At 47.1% G+C, this 24361-nt stretch overlaps 1 protein-coding gene across 2 annotated transcripts in view; it reads left to right on the forward strand.

The window, feature by feature from the left end:
• LOC102024131 (phospholipid-transporting ATPase IB) overlaps positions 1-24361 on the forward strand; it is a gene marked incomplete at its 5' end in the record, with an annotated part of 454403 nt that overhangs the window by 412424 nt on the left and 17618 nt on the right.

Here is a 24361-nt window from a genome sequence, read left to right on the forward strand (position 1 = left end):
GCTGCCCTTATCTCTCGCGGAGCATTAGCCTGCTCTTCCCCAAACTTAGCAGCTGGGTGTGTGAGTAATGCCGACTTTATCACATGTGTTAAAAATGTTCATATTCCTAGAGTGCATTTGTGTAAAATCTGTGTGCTACCAGTGGAGATTTCTCTGTGCCCAAGAGCACTTACAGTAACAGAAAACCATTGCTGTATGAGGGATATAGAATGTCTAAGTGTTTAGAAGGAAATCGGTGGCTTACTATGCATAAAACAAACATCTGCAAGTGGAATAACTTCTAAAACCTCCTCCTTTCTGTTGCTTTCTATTGTATTTATTTGGGCCGTCTTTTAAAGCCATGAAGATAAGGCAGATTTTTTTGTTTTTGTTTCAGTGGGGTTTTTTATTGTTTTGTTTGTTTTGTTTTTGAGACAGAGTCTGGCTATGCAGTTCAGGCTGTCCTTGAACTCACTGTGTAGCCCAGGCTGGCCTCGAACTCATGGCAATCTTCAGCCTCCCAAGTACCGGATGACGAGGGAGCGCCACCATCTCTGGCCCAAGCAGATTTTTGTTTTTAGAAGGACCATTCAAACATTTCAAGAAGTTTTAGTAGTATTATTTCAAATAACCGTTGATATTTTAGGAAGGGGATATTGATCTAGGATCTATGTAATTAAAATAGTGTTTGGATTTATTTGTTTTTTTGTGTGTTTTTTTTTTTTTTTTTGGTTTTTCTCCGGTACCGGGAACCAAACTCATGACCTTGCACTTGCCAGGCAGGCGCTTTTGCCACTGAGCTAAATCCCCAGCCCCTGGATTTATTTGTGAGTTATATTTTAATGAGTAATTAAGCATTCATTCTATGGCAGCTGTGCTAGTCACTATAAAAATTATCGGACAGAAAACGTTGTCTTCGTTAAGCTTAAAGTCACGGCGATGTGGGGCTGGATACTCAGGTCTGTAGTGGTAGCCTCCCAAGCAGCGCCCGGCTGAAGCAAGCTCAGCACTCTCATCTGTCAGGGAGTTTAGGCACAAGGCATAACACCTGTTAGCTTTTCAAAGCCCTGCAACATTCTTTGAGGCCTGACAAAAAGCATGTTTACAGGCTCCAAAGTAGGCAATAGAGGACCCCGGCAAGTTGAGATTAATAAATATATAAAGCTCTGTATAATTGCATCCCTCTTAATACCTATTAATAAGCACAGTAGGTTTTGTCACAGTCGGAAGCAACCTACAGTCCCTCTTATAACTCACAGATTCTCAAGTGTACACAAGATCGCTGAATCAGCGTAAGTAGTTTCTAAATGAAATGGGAATTTGTTTTCCCTCCTCCTCTTTTACTTTTAGTACTGGGGATCAAACCCAGGGCCCTCACAAGTACCAGGCAAGAGCTCTGTCCTGGAGCCATATCGCCAGCCCTAAAATGAGAATTTCAAAGCAAATCTATAAACCCCAAACACTTCACAGAAAAACATTAAAGTGATGTGAGGATGCTCTTTCATGTGTTTTCTCTGACATGGGGCATGGTCCCCTCTGGCCTCTGAGGTTCTTAAAGCTGGCCTGGTGCTGGTCACATGCAGAAGTGGCAGCGGACCCAGGAGACACGTGGCTGGAAGGATCAAGAAAGGCTTTGTGCTGGAGACCGGGCGGACACCACTCAGTTAGGAGGGCCCCAGGCTTGTTGAAGAGATCTGGAGCCGGGGTTTGAGTACTGACTGACCCACTCAGCCACGTGACCTTGGCCAAGACAGGCGTATAATGGACCATCTCCTCTTGTGTCATAGAAGAAGGCTAATGCTTTTGCGGGGTGGGTTAGGGCTTATGCAATATTACATACAGCACAGCACGCTGAGCCATTGCAGGAATGCAACATGTTAGTCGTGAGTGTTCCGTTCGGCCAGTCACGGTGCTGGGAGGAGTCCTGCACTGTCAGCCTTGCGGGAGAATGTGAGAAGGTAAACTCCATCTCTGCCTGTTGATAAAAAGAACGCTAGATACACGTGGGCCACACAGAACCCAAACACATGATTTTAAAATTTGCTTTTCCTGTTCAAAATTCAGTCTTTACTATTCAAGGGTATATCAGAAGCAGAGTTTAAGTAGCATTTCCTACCTGTTCCACCTAGAGATTAGTTTCCTTGTCCCTTGTCGGCTGGTGCAACTGTGTGTGTGCACACGTGTATGTGTGTATATGTGTGTGCGCACACCCCACTTAGTTACGCTGTCCCTCTTGTCCCGGCCCCAGCCTCTCCCTGCCGCCTGCGGCACTCCGAGCCAGAAGGCAGAGCAGCGGCTCCGCCAGGCAGCCCTCCGGCGCCCGCCCTGCGCTCCCCTCCTCCTCATTGCTGCAGGTTCTCTGGGTGGTCCCTCTGGGAAGTAGATAACGGAGCGTGCTGCTCCCTTTCAGATAGTCTTGCCCTGCTACCTCTCCGTTGTTCTTTTATCACCACTGATTGCTTCTTTCACACCTGCTTGGATTTCTGTGCAGTTCTGCTGCAGGGGCTGGGGGAATAGAAGCGTCAGCTGGGTTCTTGCTTCTGAAGATTTTATGGATTCCCTCTTTGAGAGCCTAGGTGTTCTTGTCCCCTTTCACACTGTCCTGTCCATTCTTTTGTTTCACCCCAGCTGCTTTTTCCGTTTGCCCCTATAGCCCTCTCTAACTCTTAGCTTGATCCGTAGGTGGCAGCTGTGTAGGTATTTGTTGACTGACTAGCCAGAGATGCAAAAATGCAGCGAGGTGACCATGAGGGAGGGAAGGTGACTGGGTGCCTGATGTGCCAGCTCATTTTGGACAGGGCCACAGGGAGAGTGTGAGCGAGACACGGCCACTCGCTCTCCAGGGAGAGGGTGATTAAAGTAACTGCTAAACTAGAATCCCCGGTGGAGCGGCACTCCACACCAGAGGCAGGCGTGACGTTCGCACCATGCTCCCTGTGCAAATATGAGTGGGCTGGGAGCTGGCCCTGCATCCCTGCCCCGGCCCAGGTTCCATGCGAACCCGCAGCGTCCTAACCCCGGAGACTCACTCAGCTCAGCTTTGCCACCTTCCCTAGGGCTGTGAGGACCTTCCACCAAGTCACAGCATCCAGGTCAAGGTCAACCGCAAGCATTGGAGCCGTTTTTCTTAGAAACACACTCATAGGAAATAGAACAGAAATCTTAAGGCATTAATCTTACAAAAACTACTTGGGCCACATTTACAGTTCTACTTTTGACATGGAAGTTAGGAATTCAAAGTTTCCCACCAAGTGGTATTCATTCAGTAAAATACTTTAACCAAGCATTTTAATGAATTTATCTACATCCCAAATTTTATGGTGATAACATGTTAAGTTCTCATTAACATGCTTCTCTATACTTTCTCACTAGCAAACTTCTTCAAATTCACCTGTGAAAGTTATGCATGAGTAAGCCTATTCTCATGACTTTGATAAGACAGTCTGGCAATGAGAAAAACTGAAGCAGAGAATCCTATATCCAGAAAATACGGTGAAAAAGTAAGCAAATGCTTCATGAATAGAAAGACGTGTTTCGACGTTGGCTTAGCCTTTTGGAAAGAGGGTTCGTTTTTGTTTGGATTTGGTGTGGGGATTTTTTTATGCGTAGTTTATGCACCTTATAGGCACTGGACACTTACTGATATTTGGCTTGGTCAGAATACTTGGTAAAACCATCGTCGCTGGAACCCTTGCTGAGTGGAGGGTAAGCCTTGCTGCTGTGTGGGTAGCAGAATGGTCTACCCAGCGTATCGTTCTTTTGAGCCAAGAAATAAAGAGTTAATGGAAGAATTCCTCTTTTCAACATTTTGGTAATATATGTCTCTCTCGATTCTTGAAATGTAACTCACGAATATTTTTCTTCTGCTAGAAGAACATCTACCCATGACCACCTACCCATAGAGACACTACATAAATAGATGTCCAAAATGTCATGTGCGAGGAAGAACTCTTTCATCCTTTTTTTCCCTCCTTGGCATGAGGCAAGGGCGCTGCATGTCCCAGGTGTTGGGCAGGCAGGGTAAAGGTCAGTGTATTCGTGGGAACTTCGAGTTGTTCGGCTGTGCTTAACCCGAGTGAACAAGACCCTGTTTCACTGCAGCTCATCTTGCGCTCGCTCATCACAGTTGCTCGGAGCAGGTAGGGTGGGCCCGAGCTCATCTTCTCCAGCTTCAAGGTCAGAGAGCGCTGGTTGCCACCCCTGCGTTTGCCAGGAAAGGACGATTCTCCTTCCCTCAGGTGCTTACCCCAGGTGCAGCTCATACAGTGCCTTGGATAAAGGGAGCGGTGTGGCAGCGTGAGCCTCCGCTAGCAATCTTCTATGTCTCTTTGGTTTTGTGTGCGCTGTGATCGGCTCTGGGTAACGTAGACAGACCCCTGAGGCCTCGGGAGGGAAAGTGACCCCCTCCCCTGCCTGGGCAAAGAAGCCTTGTGTTCACCCAGCTTCCACTGGGTCCGAGCAGCCTCTAAGCCAGCAGGGCCCTGGTCCAAGCCGGGCTGCCATCTGGGGATCCTAATGGAGTGTTATCTACTAAGGGGGAGGGACGGCACGTGAAACACATCAGCAAGATTTCAAAGACCAGAGACTGCTCCTCCACCCCAGCCAGCACTCTCCTGCTGCTGGTTTTAAATCCACTGTGTGTGTGTGTGTGTGTGTGTGTGTGTGTGTGTGTGTGTGTAAAGCAAAAGAAGAAAACGTCTTTAGTACACTCAGAATAAGTACTCAGCTCAAAAATGTCCATTATGCCATGATCTTTCAACAGAAATCCTTTGATCTTTAAAATGTTTACGGGCTGGGGGTGTAGCGCAGTGGTACGGAGCTTGCCTACCATGTGCACGGTCCTGGGTTCCATCCCCAGCACCACAAAATTTAAAATAAAACTGTTGGGGAAGCCGTCTCTCTTTGTCGCAGCTCTGTGTGGAAGTTGGCACACCGGGCAGTGAGGAGCCAGCCTCGGCTCTGGGGCCCCGGGGTTGCTGCACGGCCCCCCTCCAATGGTCACTGAGAGGAAAGGGGCTTTTTCCCGTCCCAGCTCCTGGCATCGCAGAGCTCGACCTTCTCTTTGTTTCTTTCCCAACTCTACCCACACTCTCCTCCCAGAATGACTGTTCATTTTTTTATTGGCCAAAAGGATAGGAAATTATGGCATCATTTCAGCAAGCTTTTCCAGGCCAGGTGGCAAATGTCTGCTTCCAACACCTGGCTAAGATTTCTTCGCATTCCAGCTGCGCTGTCTCCGTGGCCGTGTCCTGAAGCAGGGCAGTGGGCCCCGACTGCAAGGCAGACAGGCCCGAGTCGGCTCCAGGCCCCGCGGCTCACACAGGTGGCTGATGTTGGTTGCATTATTAACTTCTCTGAACTTTTATTTTCTCATCCTCAATTTGGTTTTGAGGGTTAAATAGAGTAATAGGTATTAACACTGTAGCAGACGTGGACATTGAGAAAGTATCCATATCTGTCTTGTCCCCTACCTTAATTAGCGTGGGTTTTTCCTGCGGGAACACGGGGAGGAGGTGAATATAGTAGGTGCCCTGTTTGCCGTCCTGGTCCCCTAATCTAAGGTAAAGGCAGAAAGCTGGCTGAGCCCTAGATATATGTGAGAAGTGGGAGCAGCCCGAGTGACGCTAGGGATGGAACCTGGGATTCCACACATGCCAGGCAAGCGCTCTACCACCGAGCCGCACCCCCAGTGCAGAGTGAGCTTTGAGTAGGGGCATGGGGCCAGCTAGCCAGTCTGGCATCTTGGTGCTTTCCCACGTCAGCCTTTGGATTACTGCTTCCGGAACTCCTCTCTGCAAAGGACAGAGCGTACCCCAGCCAGGGGCTTCTCCTGTTCCTTAGGGTTCCCTGTGGCCACGCCTCAGCACCAGCCCTTCCTTCAGCGTCCTCTGCCCTGTCTGCCATCAGTGACCCGACCACAGACTCCTCTTGGTGCTATCGCCCTTGTCTCCTCGGCTTTGCACTCAGGCACCAGGGTGTCCCCGGAATGGGCGGCCGCCAGCCCCCTCGCAGTGTCTGCAAGGCAGCGAGCTCTTCCCTCCCCCAGGCTGCTCCTGTGCATCCCTCCTGCGGTTCCTCCTCCGCTTCCCTCCCCAGGCGATCTTCCTGCTCGAACTTCCATGGTCTCCTCACCCTTCAAGGGAACACAGACTGGACCCACACCCATCCCACCTCCCTTCTTCCTCTTGTTCATGGATTTAGGGAAGAAAAAGCTCAGTGACTGAGTCTAAGTACACTGACAAATGAAAGGAGAGACGAATGCGTGTGTCACATCTGTACAGTGGAGATCTACCCTAAAAGAGCCTGGAGCAAGTGGCGGAGGACTGAACCCCTCTCCCTCTGCTTCAGGCAGGCGCAGCTCAGAGGTGCGCAGTTCTGGAGTTCAGCACGCTCCGCGTGCTAAGTGGCGTGCTTTGGGGTATCATTTTCTGAGCCCCAACATGGGTGCAGTCTCGTGTCCTTCCCAAGCTGTGTGCCACACTCGGCCAGGTGCTGGCCCCCAGGGACATTGGCAGACCATTGTCCTGGAAAAACTTCAGGTCCTGGGAACAGAAGTCATCCACTGCCACACACTCTCAGAGACAGTGCTCGCTTACTTGTTCCTCCCTTCCCTTCTCCACTCTTGTTCATTGAGCTTCCTTTATGACACTTTCACTTTAAACTGGTTGTTCATTTTTTCAGAACTGGGGATAGAACCTGTAGCCCTTACGCTGTACTGCATTCACAGCCCTTTTTTATTTTTTATTTTGAGACAGGGTCCTGCTGAGTCATTAATGTGCCCTGGCTGGGTTCAAACTTGCAGTCCTCCTGCCTCAGCCTCCCAGAGTGCTGAGATCATAGATATGTGCCGCCATGTGCCTGGCTTAAAGATTTTTTTTTTTTTAAAGTATTCAAATTGGGTGTCTTGGCACATGCCCATAATCTGAGCACTCTAGAGGCTGAAGCAGGAGGATGGCACGGGCCCAGAGTTCAAGGCCGGGACTGAGACAGCAATCCTGTCCCAAAAGAAAAACGAGGTAGGGAAGGAAGGGAGAAAAGAAGAAAGGAAGAGAAGGAGAGAGGAAGGGAAGAAAAAGAGAAGTACTCAAACAGTCAACCATATACAACAGTAGAGAAGTGGGCGCAGTGGCCTCCTCGTCCTCACTGCCCAGGTCTCACAGCTCCCAAGACGTTGCCACGGCTGCTCGGTTGGCCCTTTTTGCCCTGACTTTTTGCTTGGCCGAAGCATGGAATGCAAACCCTGGACATCACTGCAGTTCGTCTGTCACTACTTGAAGGTGCGGCTCCAAATACTGTGTTTCGTACGATGACATCTGTGAGGCGGTGCGTTACCCGGTGTATCTTACGCAGTGTAAATACCAGAACCGCTGTGCAGTCGTTCCCCAGTTCTGGTCCGCAGATCTTCCGGATGGCTCGCTCTTCAGGAATGACTGGTCTCTACTGGGATCTAGGCAAGGTCCACACTAACACCTGGCTTTTGTGCTCCTCAAGTCTCCACTTGTGTGGAGCAGCTCCTCTTTCCTTGTGTTTAATGATGAATTCAATAGTCATTATGTCTCCATTTTTAAATTGATTTTGGTGGTGCCAGGGATGGAACCTGGGGCCTTGTGCGTGCTAAGCAAACAGCGGACCACTGAGCTACATTCTGAAACCGTGGTTTTATTCCCATCGTGACACCAGTCACCATGTGCTGCCAGCGAGAGGTGGGGGGACTGGGCCCCTAAGAGGAAAGAAAGAGGTGAGCCCGTGTCATCTTACACCAGGCCTCTTTGCATGAAGCCAAGATACCAAGAACCATCAAAACACTTCCGTCTGAATTTTCTTCTGCCAGAACGCTAGAGACCCAGGCAGTGTCCGCCTTCCAGCAAGGCCTGATGCAAAGGGCCAAAGTCCACTGGCTCAAAAAAGCCACAGGCAGAGCTTGGGGGAAGCTGAGGAACACAGTGGCGTGCCGCTGACTCTTGGGTCCTTATCTGTAGGAGGAACGTGGCACAAGCACGAAACCATCCCCTTCCCGGAGGAACGTGGAGGCCGGTGATCTGACAGGTTCAGAGCAAATAAAGGTGAAGGATTTCGTGCAAGCCGATCCATATTTTGATACGGTTTCGGAAGGAAAAGCCTTGTTGAGGGAGATGTTTCCATCCAGTCACTTGCGTGGAGTCTAGGAGGGTCGGCAAAAGAAATGAATGAAATGCATTTAATCTTGGAGAGAAAAGAGCCTTGAGGAAGACCGAAACATTTTCAGACAACACATTTAGGCAACCGAGAGCCGTGGGAGAGTCAGCAGCACTCACAGGCAGGACGAGTTAAATCCCTAGCTGGCTGACAAACGCGCAGAGCAGGTAAGGAACTGCATTAGTGGAACAAAGGGAGCAAATACTCCAGGAAATTACAGAAAGACTGGATTACCCAAAGGGGGATTTCTGAGGCTGCGCCCGGGGCGCAGGAGGGCAAGAGGAGGAAAATAAAGTCTTAGGGAAGTAGAACAATTTATTAGCATTTAGCTAATTCCTAAGCTTCCTGTGTCAATGAAAAATAATTGCTCCTCTCTTATTTTATGGGTGTTAAGTCCCAGGAGTCTCTGTTGTTATGGACTAGTCTTTTACCATTGCTGTTGTTTTTTTTAACTATGCACTTGATTATTGAAGCAGGAAAAGGACTTCCTGTTCCCCTTGAAACGGACGCCTCGGCTGCGTTAGAAGTCTCATCAGGAGTTTAGCTGCGGCCCGGTGCTGTGACACAGGCACAGAGCATCTTTAGGAAATGCCTGGACAGAGAATGGGGAGGAGGGAGACCCATCCTCTGAGGCAGGGAGGCAAGCGTGAGGGGCAGTGTGAGTCGATAGTCTGCTTGTCAGACTGTATTCCCAGGACAAGATATTTTTTCAAGAATCCCTCTTAGTGGCTGGGGATGTAGCTCAGTGGTAGAGTGCTTGCCTAGTATGTAGTTCCCTAGCACACACAAAAAAAGAAATCATTTTTAATACTGAATTTACTATCAATAACAAACTTAACCAGTGCTGATGGTTGGTTGCGTCCCTTCTAATGAAACATTTTGGTCCTTTTCTTCCTGAAGGTTGGTTTTATTTAACTCACTTGAGCAGCGATAGAAAATATCTGTTTCTTTGCATATGTCCTATAGTTTGAACAGTGATACGGTGCATTCCAGGCAGGGATTACTTCTTCAGAACCTTCTTAGAAGGTCTCTGATAATCACTTTTCTACTTCATTATCAGTGAGTTGTTTGCTGTGCTTCTTGACTCGCCTCCCCCTCTGCCTCCAACTGTGATAGCTGTCTGAGAGCGAACCCTTTGAGCCGGCTGCCAGCTGCAGACAGAGAACCAAGCACACACACTCTGTAGCTGAGTCACAGTCTGTGTCCAGGGTAACCAGGCTCCAGTGCTCATTTCTCAGTACATGGCTCCCGAATCTTCAGGGAGGCTGAGGAAAGAAATGGAGACCCCTCCCTGGCATCCTAGAATGATTAGGGGGATAAATGATTTTTGTAGTACATGTAAGACAATGACTGAATCCCTGGGATGTATTGGATTGCAGGTGGAAAAAAGGAAGCCAGGGGGAAGTGCTGGCCATTTCTGGTTTACATCTGATAACTGTCTTCGCCCTACAATGCAGAGCGTGCCTGCCTGGGCTCCAGGCATAGTTTTGGTCATGACGTACGGATAGTTGAAAAGCTAAGTAAGGCCCAGCTCGGTAACAAGTGAATATAACATCCCTGACCTTGTGGTTGAGAAGAATTTAGAAAATATGTAAAAGTTGTTACTAGAATACAATCTTTGAAGCAGTAGTTGATGCACTTAACAATGGATTTATTAGAATTTTAGAGAGGTTTCTTCTCTTAATAAAAGCAAAAACAAGAGAAGGAAGGAGGATGCATAGAGGGAGAAAGGAGGGAAAAATCCTTTTCTTGGGTGTAAAATACACTAGCATGCGCCCCGTGCTCTGCGGACCAGGGCACAGGAATGTGCTTATCACGGGGCCTTGATTGTTAGCCCTGCACCCAGCGCCAGTTAAATCTTCCCTTTCAACAGGGCAGTGATAACATGATTATCCAGTGTTTATTTTCTTTCTCCGGCAATTAGGATTGGCTCAAGGCACCTTAGGTGGTGGTAATTGGGAATTCACAGTTACTAATGAGTAAACATGTTGGCTTCCTGGCAAATGGAGCCAGCTATTGGCCTAATACAGGGCAAGTCATTTATTCATTCATGCAACAGACATTTACTGAAAACTGAGGAAGCGCCAGGCCAGGGTGGGTCCAGAACAAGAGACAGTTTTCACTGCATTAGCGCTCCCGAGCTAAGAACAAGTGAACAAGTGGGCGCCTTCTGGAGGGAAACGGAGCAGAAGATTTCTTTGAGGAGTAAGTGCACGGGCTGGAGGGCTCGAGGCAGCTTCTCAGGTTGACCCCAAAGGAGGGGGAAAGCCCTGCCTTTTCCTCAGCCTGTGTGGTTCACAGCGGCCACTGCTATAGGAACTACACCAGCAGGCAGGGCCGTAAGAGAACGGCACAACAAACTTGTTAAAGTGTTACTTGACATGGTTGCCTTCAGAAATGGAGGCCCAGAGGTCCAGGGGAACTCTGTGTTTTTGTGCTTAGGTTCTCTGTAGAATGAACAGTCACGAGAAAGTATGATCGGATGAAAGGGGTTAGGCCCCCTGCCTGTTCTTTCTTCCGGGGCTTGTCCTGCCTGCGTGTAGGGCGGGACCACTGTACAAAGGGTCTTCTGATCTGCTCTCAGGAAAGGGGGGCCAGAGAATTCTTTCATGACTGTGCTTCCCCCAGGAAGGTGAAGAAAGGTGGCAGTGACCTTGCACCCAAGGCTTCCCCATCTCCAGGTGCACCCCGGACTCCCCAAGTCCTTCGAACTGAAGGACTTTGAGTAGCATTTTCTGAATTTCAGCAGTACTTAACCCAAGGCCTCCATAAAACATGTAGCCAGTGCAGATGGGGAGAAGGAGCATTCCAGGTGGCAGACAGAGCCCGTAGGGGAGCTCACTTGGTCTGAGGGGCCCTGAGCAAAATATTCTAGAGGCAAGAGGGTCCAGACCCCTCAGGGATCTGTGAGCAAGGCTGCGGAACTGTGTTTTAGCCACTGGCTAATGTCCATGGGAAAGTATAAGCAAACGGTATACACGACCTCAGCTTCTAGAACGGGTGACTACAGTACTTTATTTATTTGTCTAGTTAGTTATTTAGTCTTTTTGAGACAGGGTCTTGCTGTGCAGTTGAGGCTGGTCTTGAGCTCACTTTGTAGCCCAGGCTGGCCTCGAACTCGAAGCAATCCCCCGCCTCAGGCGTGTGCCACCACACCCAGCGTACTGTACCATTTTAAAGCCATGGGATCCCATTTTCAGAAGGTTAAGTTACAAATCTCAGTGGATAAAACAGGTAGAAAATATTAATATGGATTTATTATATAGTTCAAATGAAGACATTTATTTGTTTTCAAGTCAGCAGTAACAGGGAGGTGAGTTTTCAAAAAGACAAAAGTTGAAATTAATGTTATGGAGAATGGATTGTCTTGTATCTTTTCTCTGTCCACTTTGCCTCTGTTTTCTTTTGAGTTGTTTAGAGAAATGCCCTGATGTATGAACATTAGTTACCAACTTTACGTGTTTTCATGGTTCATTTTGTCACCACAGACTGTTTTATTATTTTTGTTCATGAGTTATATCTAACTGCTGCCTAAATCTCTTAGCATAAATGTTCAGGTCATAAGGACGCAACCAGTAGGACTGCAGGTGTACACAGTGGCAGAACACTTGTCCTACATGCACGGAGCTGAGAGTTTCAGCCCCAGTGTCACAAAAAAAGGAGGAGAGGAAAAGGAGGAAGAAGTAACCTACAGTTTGCATGACATCCTAAAAATCTCTGCAAGATCCGGTGCCAAGTTTTTGTTATCCGATTGAGTCTATAGGCAACAACTTTGAGCAGAACAGCCTAGCTGCCAATACTCTTATACGAATGGACACATAAGTATGCTTTTTTGAAAAGTGGCATGCTATTGTCACAGACTTTCTACTCAGTGACCTATTTGTAAGATTTAAAAAATAAGAACCTTGGGGCTGGCATAGTGTAGAGTGCCTGCTAGCATGCACAAGGCCCTGGGTTCAATCCCCAGTACCACCAAAAAACCCCCTAAAACTTTAACTCCATATCCTTACAGAAGCAAGTTCACGTGAAAACATTTATGGTTTTCATTACATTAAGATTTGACATGCATTATCTGAAACATTTCTATGTCCTTACGTTAAATATTTTTAGATGTATTTCAAATATGATTTAAAAATTAACGGTTGAAAGAATACTACATGGTGCTTTAATCGTACAAGCATTTATTATCTTTATATTTTAATTTAGTCGCAAAGTCCAGATGTATATATTCCTTAAAAACTTTAAGTGTTCCGTTTAAAAATACACTTTAAAGAGAGTAAACTACCACAATTAGTTTAATATATAATTCATTTAGGGACTTGAAATGAATAATTTTACATTCTGGTACTTAATTTAAAAGGAATAATTTAAGCAAGAGTTTTACATGTGTTCATTGGATTTACTGACCAATATAATTTTTTGCTATTAAAGAAATCAAGCGTTTTACATTCGCCCATATATTTCTTTTTGGCAGGACACTGGCAATAGTTGAGTTTAGATGGAAGAAGCCATAAATATCCCAGATATTTCCAGAATGGGTGTTCTGTTTGTGAAAGCACTGATCTATCACCCAGACCTTTTGTGCTCCTTTTGTTGACCCACCTATTCAGAAAGCATTTGCTGCTTAAAAAAAAACCTGAGGACAGGAATCGCTGAAAACCCTTTTGTCATACGGAACTTTGGACTCTTTGTTTACGCTATCATCTTCTCGCTATCCTCACAAATCTATTGAAAACCGAAGAACTGTCCAACTTGTCACAAGCTGTAGACAAAGCCCTTTTGCATGTTCCCAATTCACGCACAGGACCTTTCACATGCAGCGGGGGCAAGCAGGGAGACAATCCCAGGCCAAGAGCCACAGGGCGGGGCTCTCACAAACAAGCTGCCCCGTTGCTGGATAAATCAGCCGTGTTGTTGGACTACACATCCACAGATACTTTGTATCCTGGAGCATTAGCGACTCAGGAATTTTGAATTAAAACCCAAATGAGCTTTTTATTTCATAACCCAGAGATTGGCCACAATCATACTTTTCTACCATATTTTAGCCTCTTGTTTCGTAGACCCATGGACCGTGGAGTTGAAATGCAACCAGTGACAGGTGTTTCTGCTGCTCCTCAAAGTTTTTCACTTTAGTTTTGTCGGCATTTAGAAATGAGAGTACACTTACGTCCTCAAAAACAATGGATTTGTGTCCGTGCTTTCTTGCAAAGAATGACTAAGGTGAAGTGTACATCCTCTGATTCCAGATAGACAAATGTGTTGAAGATCTTCAGGGAGTTCTTCTATGAGGTCCAGCAGACAGTCTCATGTAGGAACCTCGCACACCTTGTTCTGATTTTTCCGAATAAGGTGACTTTTTCTTTCTCTTCCTTTCTATGCAGTATTCTCAGAGGACCATTGCGGCACCATTCCATCAAGTTTACTCACACTTTGTATCACTGCTCTACTCTTTGCCTTTGTTTCCTGAACACAGCAGTTGATCCCACGGCACTATACATGCCACATGGAGGTTTTGCTAGCTTTGCTACAGAATGTGATTTTTTTTGTTGTTGTTGTTTTGTTTTTTGTTTTTCTCCGGTACCGGGAACCGAACTCACAACCTTGTGCTTGCCAGGCAGGCGCTTTGCCGCTGAGCTAAATCCCCAGCCCCCAGAATATGATCTTTTGAATAGAGAATATTAAAAAGAGTAACTTTGTATCCTCTTTATCAAGGTCTCTGCACTCTGACCACACAGTAAAGTTAGGTATCACTAGAATTCTATCCCAAGCAGGGTCATACTTAACTTAAAAGGAATAATTTAAGCAAGAGTTTTACATGTGTTCATTGGATTTACTGACCAATATAATTTTTTGTCATTAAAGAAATCAAGTGTTTTACATGCGCCCATATATTTCTTTTTGGCAGGACACTGCAATAGTTGAGTTTAGATGGAAGAAGCTATAAATATCCCAGATATTTCTAGAATGCATTGATATATCATAATGATATACATATTTGATATATCATTATGATATACATATTTCATCTAGGAGATATCCCCCTAAAGAACAATTTACATTATACAAAGATTTTTGTATAGCGGATTCACAACCTTTTGAGGTGAAAAGAAAATTGTAGGTAACTCACTTTCACTTGAAGACAGCACCACTACTACAGACTGTGGCTTATCATTTAAGAACTAATGATCAGCTGTTTATTTAGTAGCAATAGTGTGCGCTGGTTACAAGACTGGAAAAGATGTTAAAAGCAAGATTACCATTATAAGTTACATCCAAAATTACACTTTAAAAAATAACCACTGGGTACATCTCAAGGTCAGAAGGCCAAGAATACGTAGCCGAATTCCATCTTTTCCCACTCTGTATCCTTTATCTTCACTCTCTTGTTCTCTCTGCTGAGCAAAACATATACTCCGGGTTCCTGAAAGTCTACCCCTGGCCAGTTGGTTCTTAATTATTTTCGAACAAGAACTCTCGTGTCAGTAGAACACGCTCTCAGGTGCAAGTAACAGAGAGCCCGGCTCAAACTCGCCTTCAGACTGTAAGAAGTGCGTGGCTCATTGCATTTAAGCATCCTGCTGGGGACAGTCGTGGTTAATAGACGCCAGTCAGAAAGTCGTCAAAGGCCCACCAGGCCTTTCCCATCTTTCCACTTTGCCCCGAGGCTTGGTGCCCAGTCTCTTCCTTGGCGTTATTATGACCATAGAGAGGTTGCCCAAAGTGGTGGGGAACTTGGGCATCCTGCTCACTCATGTGACGTGGAGACTTTGCCCTTGGCCACCAGTCACCAGAAGTTCCAGCTGTCCTTAACAGAACCATCCTGCGCCGTCCCTGCAGTCAGGGACAAGCTGTGGTGGGTTGCTTCGGGCTTGGATTCCCAAAGCCCATCCATGCAGGAAGGTTGAGGGGGCAGCGTCTCTGTATGAGTGCTGCTTGACCGGAGAGGGAAGACGTGGACATTGGGAGAACAAGAGCATGTCCACTTCAGACCTCTGAGAATCTGAGGAAAGTTGGGTACCGTCTCACTTTTGCGTTAGATTTTTGGAAGATTCACTCACCCCTGAGAACTATCTTTGTTTTTCTTGTCAGCTTTATTGAGCAATAATGACTCTCTCTCTCCCTGCCCCCCCCATAAATATATAGTCATTTTGTATATATTGTTTTATTATAGATAGACATATAGATGCATAGATAGATACATAGATAGATAGATTTAAGGGTATTTTGATGTCCCCATACACTGTGAAATGATTACCATGATCATGCTGTTTCAATATCCATCGCCTCTCTTATGGGTATGTGTGCGTGTTTGTTAACTAGCTTTCCAGTACTGCCGCAAAGCACCTAAGATAATCACCTTGAAAAGAAGAAAGGTTTATTTTGGATCCCAGTTCAGAGGTTTCTGTCCATGGTTAGCCCACTGGCCTTGTAGCTGTGATGAGGGAGTACATGGTGCATGAAGCTGTCATCTTACAGCTAAAAATGAGAGAGGAAGAAGAGGACAGTCACCTAAAAGGTTCTCCCACCTCTCAATAGTCCCTCAGCCCGGACCCAAACCTTCAGTGCATAGGGCTTTGCGGGACACATACGCAAAGCACGGGAGTGTGGTAAGAACTCTCCCTCTCTCTCTCCCACCTCTTCCCCTTTCCTGTGAACCAAATCCTGTTATTTCTCTCCGTGTCTTCCCTGACACATCCTACCCTCAGCTGCCGTGAGTCTGTCCAGAGTCTAGGTGGTACCAGAAGAAGGCAATGCAGCCAGGTCTGTCAGGACAGCCATGCTTCTTGGGGGCCAGGTGAGGCTCTTCAATGAGAACCGTTCTCCTATCTGGAAAATGTGAGCGAGCGATCATCTAATTTTGACGTTTCATAAGGAACGGCTTGCCAGAAATCCTGGCTTGGCTCAGCATCTGTCCCACCTGGAGGAACTCGGGACTCTTGACCTCTGAGGAGCCCGTTAGCAGTGTCTGCCTGTGTGTGGAGCTGTGTTAGGCAAACCCTGCTTTAAATGTGAAAACAAGAGGCCAGCAACGTCGGGCTGCTCCTGCGTCATTCCCAGTCCCCACCTCGAAGCCTCTTTAAACGTGAGGCCCAGAGAAGACGCCAGGCATTGGCAGGACCACCCTCACCACCAGCCACGCAGGGCGGGATCATGTTCCTCCGTCAGCTGCAGCCCGGCTGCAGGCGCCATTCTTGGTTTAGATGTCCTTTTGTCCCGTCCATTTACCTTATTTTTATTTTTAAAATTAGTGTGGTGCTGGGAATGGAGCCCAGGCCTTCAGGCATGCTAGGCAAGTGCTCTACCACTGAGCTACACCTTCAGTGTGTCCAGCTGCCTTAAATTTCAGCAGCAGCACAACTGAACATGGAAGAGGCGGTCCTGCTCGTCCCACCTTGAACTTGACCTTACGTGGAAAATTGCTGCCCAAGAGCTCTTCCTCTTGCCCTGTTGAAACCCCACTGGTCACATTCGCCTTCAGCTGAAGACTTTGGCTTGGGTTTTTTGGTGGGTGCGGGAGGGTACAGACATTTTTAGCCTAATTCTTTGGGTACCAGAAACAAAGGCATAAGTATCCACCCAGGGTGATGGAAAATGAAAATGTATCCCCCACTACAGAGTAACACAGTCCAGTTATTGGAAACCTGGCACAGCTTAGTGGCCGTGAAGAGCTCAGCTGAAACACGGGCATGTCCTGCTGCGTGTGAGCGCAGCACGGGTAATCATCCTCCACTCAGAGTGGTCTCCTCTTGGTCCTGAGGCCACCACATGCCTCGGATGACATCTTGGCTCTGCTGTGGCGACACTGGGCACCAGCGCTGCGTGGGAGCTGGTTAGAGTTCTCTAAGCACAAGAGGTGAAGGCAGCAGCTACGCAGTGTCCTCAGCTCATCCTCTGCTCTGCAGCCACGCCGGCCCCCATCCGGGATACAGCTGCTGGAAAAGCCAGGAGAGCTCAGCGGCGTGCCGCCATCTCTGTGACTCTCTCTGCATCCATGTGGGACCGAACTGCACAGACTGCCTTCCTCCACCTGCAGTGAGGTGGGGCGTGGGTGACGGGTGATGTTCCCAGCGTTTGCTGTCCACCAATTCATCGCAATTTATTTACCCACCTCTAATCTTCTTCCAGAAAGGGCTCCAGTCGGCTTGAGCACATTAATGCAAAGACTTTTACAGACTGGTTCTCAGCATCCTCTGGTCTCTCCATGGGCTGAGACTTTTTGAGTGGCTCTTGCGCTGTCTGCAGCCCTATGAACAAATACCCCTGGCTGCAGTCTGCAGAATCTCCCACCTGTAACTCTTACACGGAGAATTCTTGTTTCCTCGCTGACCGGGCAGTGTGCTTCCCCAGGGAGGACATGGACTTCATCCTCTTCCTCTTAGTGAGTCTCCGGGGCCACCAGCGTTCCGTGAGCCCTGGCAGGACATGCAGGTCAGGCCATGCCAAGCACCTTGAGCCTTCATTATCTTTAATTAGTGCTTGGGAGGTTAATCGCTGGTGAAGCTCATCTTTCTTTAATTACTTCAACAATTAGGTCAGGAAAGGGGGGTCCCTGGTGGCCAGCTTTGAAGTGTTCTGTTTGCATGCTTATTCGAATTTGTGAAGTCGGGTGTCTACTCTCCAGACCAACACCCTGTGCGTGGAAGGGGGGGCAGGCCGAGGAGAGAGTATAAGAAAGTTATTTTATTGTAATTAATTGCAGCTTAAGGGGCCCAGCAAGTTTGCTATTTTAAAAGAGTATAATAGTCATGAGAGGAATATCAAGTTTAAAACATGACCCAAATCTTCTTAAGCCCCAATAAGCAGATCTGTTTTATTTTTCATGCCAGGAAAGTTCACATTCATAGAATTCAACTGATGAAAAATAGGGCTGGTGATACATCTCAGGGGTAGAGCGCTTGTGTAGCCTTTGCGAGGGCCTGGGTTTGATCTCCAGCCCCTCGGGAAACAAAACAAAAAGGAAAAAGCTCCCTAGGTTCTGACATCTACTTTTTCTTTGCATAGTAGGTGCTTGGCCAAGTCATGCTTAACGTTCAGTGTTTGACGTGATAAACACCGCCGTCGTCACCATTAGGAATCTATATTCCAGCCCGGTAGTTCTCAGCCAATGGCTCCCTCTGCATCGGCTTCAAATTTTATTTTACTGAAAATTCTGTTTATTTTTATTTTTGCTTGGCAGCGCTGGGAGTGGCGCCCAGGGCCTTGGGCGCACGCGCACTAGGCTGCACCCCCCCCCAGCTCTCTCTAGCACTGTGGGGAGGGGCAGATCTGGGACCTAAGCTGAAAGCCCACTCCCCACGGAGCAGAAAGTCCCCGTGCTCGCCTGTCTGTAGGTCTGAGAGGGACTCTCTTGGCAGAGTGAGGATGTGGACTCGGTAGTCATGGAGACCTGAAAATGTTCTTTTAAAAAAGCCTCCCTAGAGCGCATCTCGGAAGGTGTGCAGGCGGGCCCGCCTTCCCCTCTGGACCGGGAGCGAGGTGGGGGGGTGGACGCCCCTGCGGCCTGGCCTTCGGCTTGCCGGCGGCGTTGTCTTTGATATTTGTGCTCTGGCCCCGCCTGCACTCGTTCCTTCGTCCCTTTATTTTTTCATCCCTTCAGCAAAGAGTTCTTTTTGGTTGTTTGTTGTTGTTGTTTTGTTCTGCTTCACCTCGGTGGTTTTCGCAGTGCTGTCCACCTGCGGGCAGGTGCTCTGCCGCCCAGCGACTCCCCCAGCCCAGCGGGCGGTTCCCGAGCGACTCGTAGGCACAGCACTGTTTCTGGCGCTAGGGATATAGCTGTAAACAAAACACAAAAACTCCTGCCCTGTGCAACTTGTTTTCTAGTGGGAAACACAGGCCCGAAATGCAGACCCTGAAGGGAAAGGTGTGGTAGAGAAAGCGAAGTCAGGGCTGGGTGTGCAGCGTGCTGAGGAAGAGGGGCGCTATGGGAAGCTGATCATGGGAGGCTGGTCTGGTGAACAGAGGGAGGAACAAACATTCCAGGCAGAGCCAAAGACAGTGCAAAGGCCCTGAGGCGGGGAGACCTTTAGCACATTAGGGCCTGCAAGTACAGCAGTGTGGCTGGAGGAGGGAGAGGAAAGGGGAGCGGAGCTGGAAATTGCATTTGAGAGAAACGCAGGGTCCCTGCTTGTATAACTGTGTGACTGGAGCAGGTAAGGGGCGTGGTAACGAAGTTTCAGCTTCTGATGCTACATCTTCACGGTGAACTCAGTGCGTTATTTCGTACAAAAGCTCCTGTCGGTGAATGCACATTCCCCACACATCCATCCACCCAGGCCCACTCAGGACCCTCAGCATTCATCCTGGGGCGTCCTCAGGTCAGCCAGGTGCCTGCTAATTTAACCTATTCCTGGTGACTCCAGCCTGACCGCGGCCTCGGAGCTCGGCCGCTTCTGAGAAGCAAGCCTCGCTACCTCGTTGCAGGACGTGAGCCGAGGGAATGGTTTGCGCATGTGCTGGGGCTGTCCCTCAGCTTCTCCTTTGCCGGCCCTGCTAACGAGGCCGGCTCGCTGTGCCGGGTGGACAGCCTCCCCCGGGCCCTGGGCTGAGGGATCTGAGAACAGCCGAGCCTCCATCCCCGAAATGAAGCTGGGCACCGCCCAGAAGGGATGACAGAGACCTGTGAGTGAGGTAGGGAGGAACACAGAAAAACAGTGACTTCTAAAAAGCTTTCTATTTGGGGATCGTTGTAGCTGCACGTGCTCTTGTAAGAAATAATACTGACCTTTTCTGTAGAGACTTTTTTCCCATTCATTGCAGTTCCCTAGAAATTCCTGCAGGTTGTTTACTGTGTCCCTAATTTTTCCCTGGTGCTGCTGAGCAGCGCCTGGATATACCACACTGTCATCGTGCACCGCGTGAAAGATATTTGGGCTCCCAGTTTAGGGCTGCTATAAATAAGGCTCTTACAAGTATTTGTTTCCAGGTTTTATGAGAACATTGTCTTCATTTCCCTGGGATAAACGTCCGAGACGACAAGAGCTGGGTTTGTTGTCATTACATATTTATCTTCTTGTTTTTAATAATAACCGTCATCTTTCCCGAATATAAGACCTAGCCAGAAAGTAATTAGCCTTGAAAAGTAGAGATCAGTCACGCCGGCCCCAGTCAGGCTTACCTGCCTTGCAGAGCAGCCACCGAGCAAGAGGACAGTCGTGGCAGGTAAGGAAAGGATAGGTTGGTTGGGACTGGCATTTTATCTCCAATCTTCAAGACTGATTGTTTTCTGGCCGGGTCTTATTTTCAGAAACACAGGCTACATTTGTTTAACCCATGATTCTGTGGGTAGCCAACTTGGGGTATGCATTAGCCACACTTTCTGATTTTTTTTTCTGAGATCTAATTCAAACACAAAAGTTTAACACCTTAAATAAATGTTAGTATTTTTTTACAAGGTTGTAGTGTGCTTGTTTTTAAAGAAGCTGCTGGCTTTTCAGAATGTACCTTTGCACATCCCACCAGCAAGGTAAGAGCAATGCAGCTTCTCCAACCCATGCCCATTGTGTTGTCATTTTCCTGTTATTTTAGCCGTTGTGGTAACTGTTTAAAGATACCTCGTTATAGTTTTCGGTTACATTCCCTTAACGCTCGTAATGTGAAACACCCCTTTATGTGTGACTTGCTTATGCGCACTCACACTTGTGTATTCTCTCGGGAAAAGGTGTCTTCGTGTCTTTTGCTCACTTCCTGGTAATTCTTCGTTTTGTGTTTCTGTTGAGCTTTGGGAGTTCCGTATGTATTTCTGCTCTTAGTCTCTGGCTACGTAGATAATTGACAGATATCTTCTCACTCTGTAGCATCTCTCTTCAGACTCACAGCAGAGGCATTTTGGAGAAAAGGTTTTTAATTTTAGTGGAGTTCAAATTATCAATTTTCCCTTAAAGAACATGCTTTGGATGTCAAGTGTAAGAACTCTTTCCATACCCCGAGATTCTAAAAATGCTCTGTTATTTTTTCCCCTAACAGCGGTATGGTTTTGTATTTTACTTTCAAATCTGTGATCCATGTTCATGTTTACAGATGGTGTGACAGTTTAAATAGAAGGTGGTTTTCATCATCGTTTTGTGTTGTTTTGTTGCAGTACTAAGGACTGAGCGCAGAACCTTGCCCTGAGCTACATCCCTAGTGCTTTTTATTTGTACTTTGACACAAGGTCTCGCTAGGTTCCTTAATTTTCCCAGACTGGACTCAGACTTGGAATTCTCATGCCTCAGCCTCCTAATTAGATGGTGGCTGGGGTGTTGCTCAGTGATAGAGCATTTGCCTAGCATGTGCAAGGCCCTGGGTTCAATCTCTAGCACCAAGTAAAGAAAAGAAAAGAGAACAGAAGAGAAAGGGAAACGGGAGGAGAGGGGAGGGGAGAAAGGAAAAGAATTACTTCTGTGCCATTCATCTGTGTGTTCATTTTTTTCCACCAGTGCCACGCTGTCCTGAGAACTGTAGCTATTGTTGTCTTGATAACTGTAGCCCTTACATGGGGTAGACTGTTTCCTCCACTGAGAAGTTTTAATAGTTCTTTGCTTTTCCACATGTCTTTTCAGGATAATCTTGTCTATAACTATAAAAAATCTTGTTGGAGTTTTGACAGGAATTGCATTAAACCTGTGCAGTATCAGTTTGGGGAAAGTTAGTTTCTGTACAGTACTGAACTGCGTGACCCATGAAAGTGGCAGGTCCTCCACACATTCAGATCTTAGATTTCTGTCCTGGGCATTGTGGAGTTTTCAGCTTGCGAGTCCTGTAAACATTTCATTAGAGACACACCTAAGTATTTTGTGCATGTCTTTGAGCCGTTAAAAATTCAGTGCATTTTTAATTTCACAGTCCGTGTGTTCATTGCTCATGCACAGAAATACAGCTGGTCTTTGTATATCTTATACCATGCAACTTGCTGATCTCGCGTATTAGTTGTACAAGCATTGTGGTAATGTACTACTAGGTATTTCTTGGGATTATCTAGGTAACCCTGTCATCTGCAGAGAAAGACACTTACAGTTGCCCTCCTGATCCTCATGCCTTTTATTTGCTTTTCTGGCCTTGTTGCACTGTGTCATTCTAACTCTGTGTTGAATGAAGGGAAGTTCTTGGGCCTGTCTGCCACATTCCCGGTCTGAGAGAGAATCCATGCAGTCCTTCTCCGCTAAGTACAATGCTGGCTGCAAGTTTTCTGTACTTGTATTTGTCAAGTTAAGGAAATTCCTCTTCTACTCTTGATGTGCTAAGTGTATTTTTGTTTGTTTGTTTGTTTTTCAATCACGAATAGGCACTGGGTTTTATAAAACGTTTCATCTGCATGAATTGATATGATGGTGTGATTCTTTCCCCACTGGAGCCTGTTAACATGGATTGTCTTGGGTAAATTTGTTCCTAGCACCAGGTCTCGCATGCAGCAGACATTACATAAATGCTAAATGAATGAAAAGTTAGGATGTCCGACTTCTAAAGTGGGGTCCGTATGGTTTCACAGAAAAAGGGAAAGGAAATTATGGACTACCCTCTCACAGAACAGAATTCCTAAAGAGCACCCAGCTCCCAATTATATAAAATAGATAATTCCTACATGAGTAGACTCTTGGGCTGTTTGCTTTGTATTTATTATTTTTCCCCATTATACAAGTGCGTTTAACTTGTATTCTACAAAGTCCTAGATAGTTCTAGAATACGGTAGATCCAAAAGGTTCTCGTTGCCTTATGTTCAGGTTGGAACAAGTAAACTAAGTCATTGACGGAGGTTCTGAAGTACTGTTCTCTAAGGATCCTTAAAAACAGGTTAGAGGGGCCCGGGGATTTAGTTCAGCAGCACAGCACCTGCCTGGCAAGCACGAGGTCGTGAGTTCGATTCCCAGTACTGGCGGGAGGGGGGTAATAAGCACGCTAGGTTACAATAAAACCTTTAGGGGCTGGGAATTTAGCTCAGCAGTACAGCGCCTGCCTGGCAAGCGTGAAGTCATGAGTTCGATTCCTGGTACTGGAAAAAAACAAAAAACAAACAAACAAACAAACAAAAACAGGTTAGAATTTCCAAGCCTGGAGGCTTGGTGGATATTCGGCTTTACCAGTAGGAATGTGAACGCAGGGCTAGCTAGCCATCTTGACAGATCCATCACATCTGTGTTGTTTGTGGTGTCTGTGAACTGGACCCAGGGCCTTGTGCATGCTAGCCAAGGCACTCTACCCGCGAGCTATATTCTCTGCCTACATCTGTGTGTTCAAAACTGTCCAGCAGCTAATTTAAAAATGAGTTTCTAAAAATATTCATGTGGTTTTGGCTTTGTCAGGGTTTGCACCGTGATTCCTACCGGCTGTGGGATCTGTAGTCACTGCTGGGGATTCCCTGCTCCTGCCTTCGGCAGCCAGGCACGTGTGAATTTTGCAAGAGTAGTCTCCTTACAGAAATGTGGACTCGAGTCTCGTTTCCCCCACACAACCCTTCTGGGCCCTCTGCTCCTTCCTAAGACTGCTCATGTTCTGAGACAGGAGCACAGCACCTTTAGGGGAGGTCAGCTGCTAAAGAGAGCCTGTTTGTGAGAACTTGAGTGAGATCAGGTTTCACGATCTTCATTGCGAAGGCACCAAGACCGCGTGGGCCTCTGGTGAGCTTGTGTTCCCCTAAAACCTTTCGTGTATGTAAACCCCAGCTAGGTTACCTTCCTACAGCAACATAGAACAAAATCAGCGAATGCGCATTCATGCCAACATCCCCCCACCTGAATAAACTGTGACGATGACATCATTGTTGGGCCTCACGTGGTAAGTGAGAATTTACCTCGATTTGGGACCTGTTCGTCCTCCTGTTTGTTTTGTAATTGAATTATTTTTAAATTATGCCAAACCTTGCATAATATGAAATGTATCATTTTAAAGTATAAAATTTAGTAGCATTTGGTACGTTTGCAGTGTTGTACAACCAGTACCCTTGTCTAGTTTCAGAGCATTTTCCTCTCCCCAGATGGGAACCCCGTATGCTTTAAGCCATCAGTGCTCCCCCATGTCTTCCTCCCCTTCCTGCCCCACGTTCCCGGGAAACCACTAATCCACTTTCTGTCTGCACATATTGGCCCGTTCTGGGATTTTATATACTCATGAGCGGCCTTCTTGGTTCAGAATAATTGCTTCATACTCTCTCTGTGTTGTCGCCTGTATCATCGTTGAATTCCTTTACATGCTGAATGATATTCCACTGGATGGATAGACCCCATTGTGCTTG

Source organism: Chinchilla lanigera, unplaced genomic scaffold (assembly GCF_000276665.1).
Source record: "Chinchilla lanigera isolate Chin_1 unplaced genomic scaffold, ChiLan1.0 scaffold00096, whole genome shotgun sequence".
NCBI classification, from domain to species: Eukaryota; Metazoa; Chordata; class Mammalia; order Rodentia; family Chinchillidae; genus Chinchilla; species Chinchilla lanigera.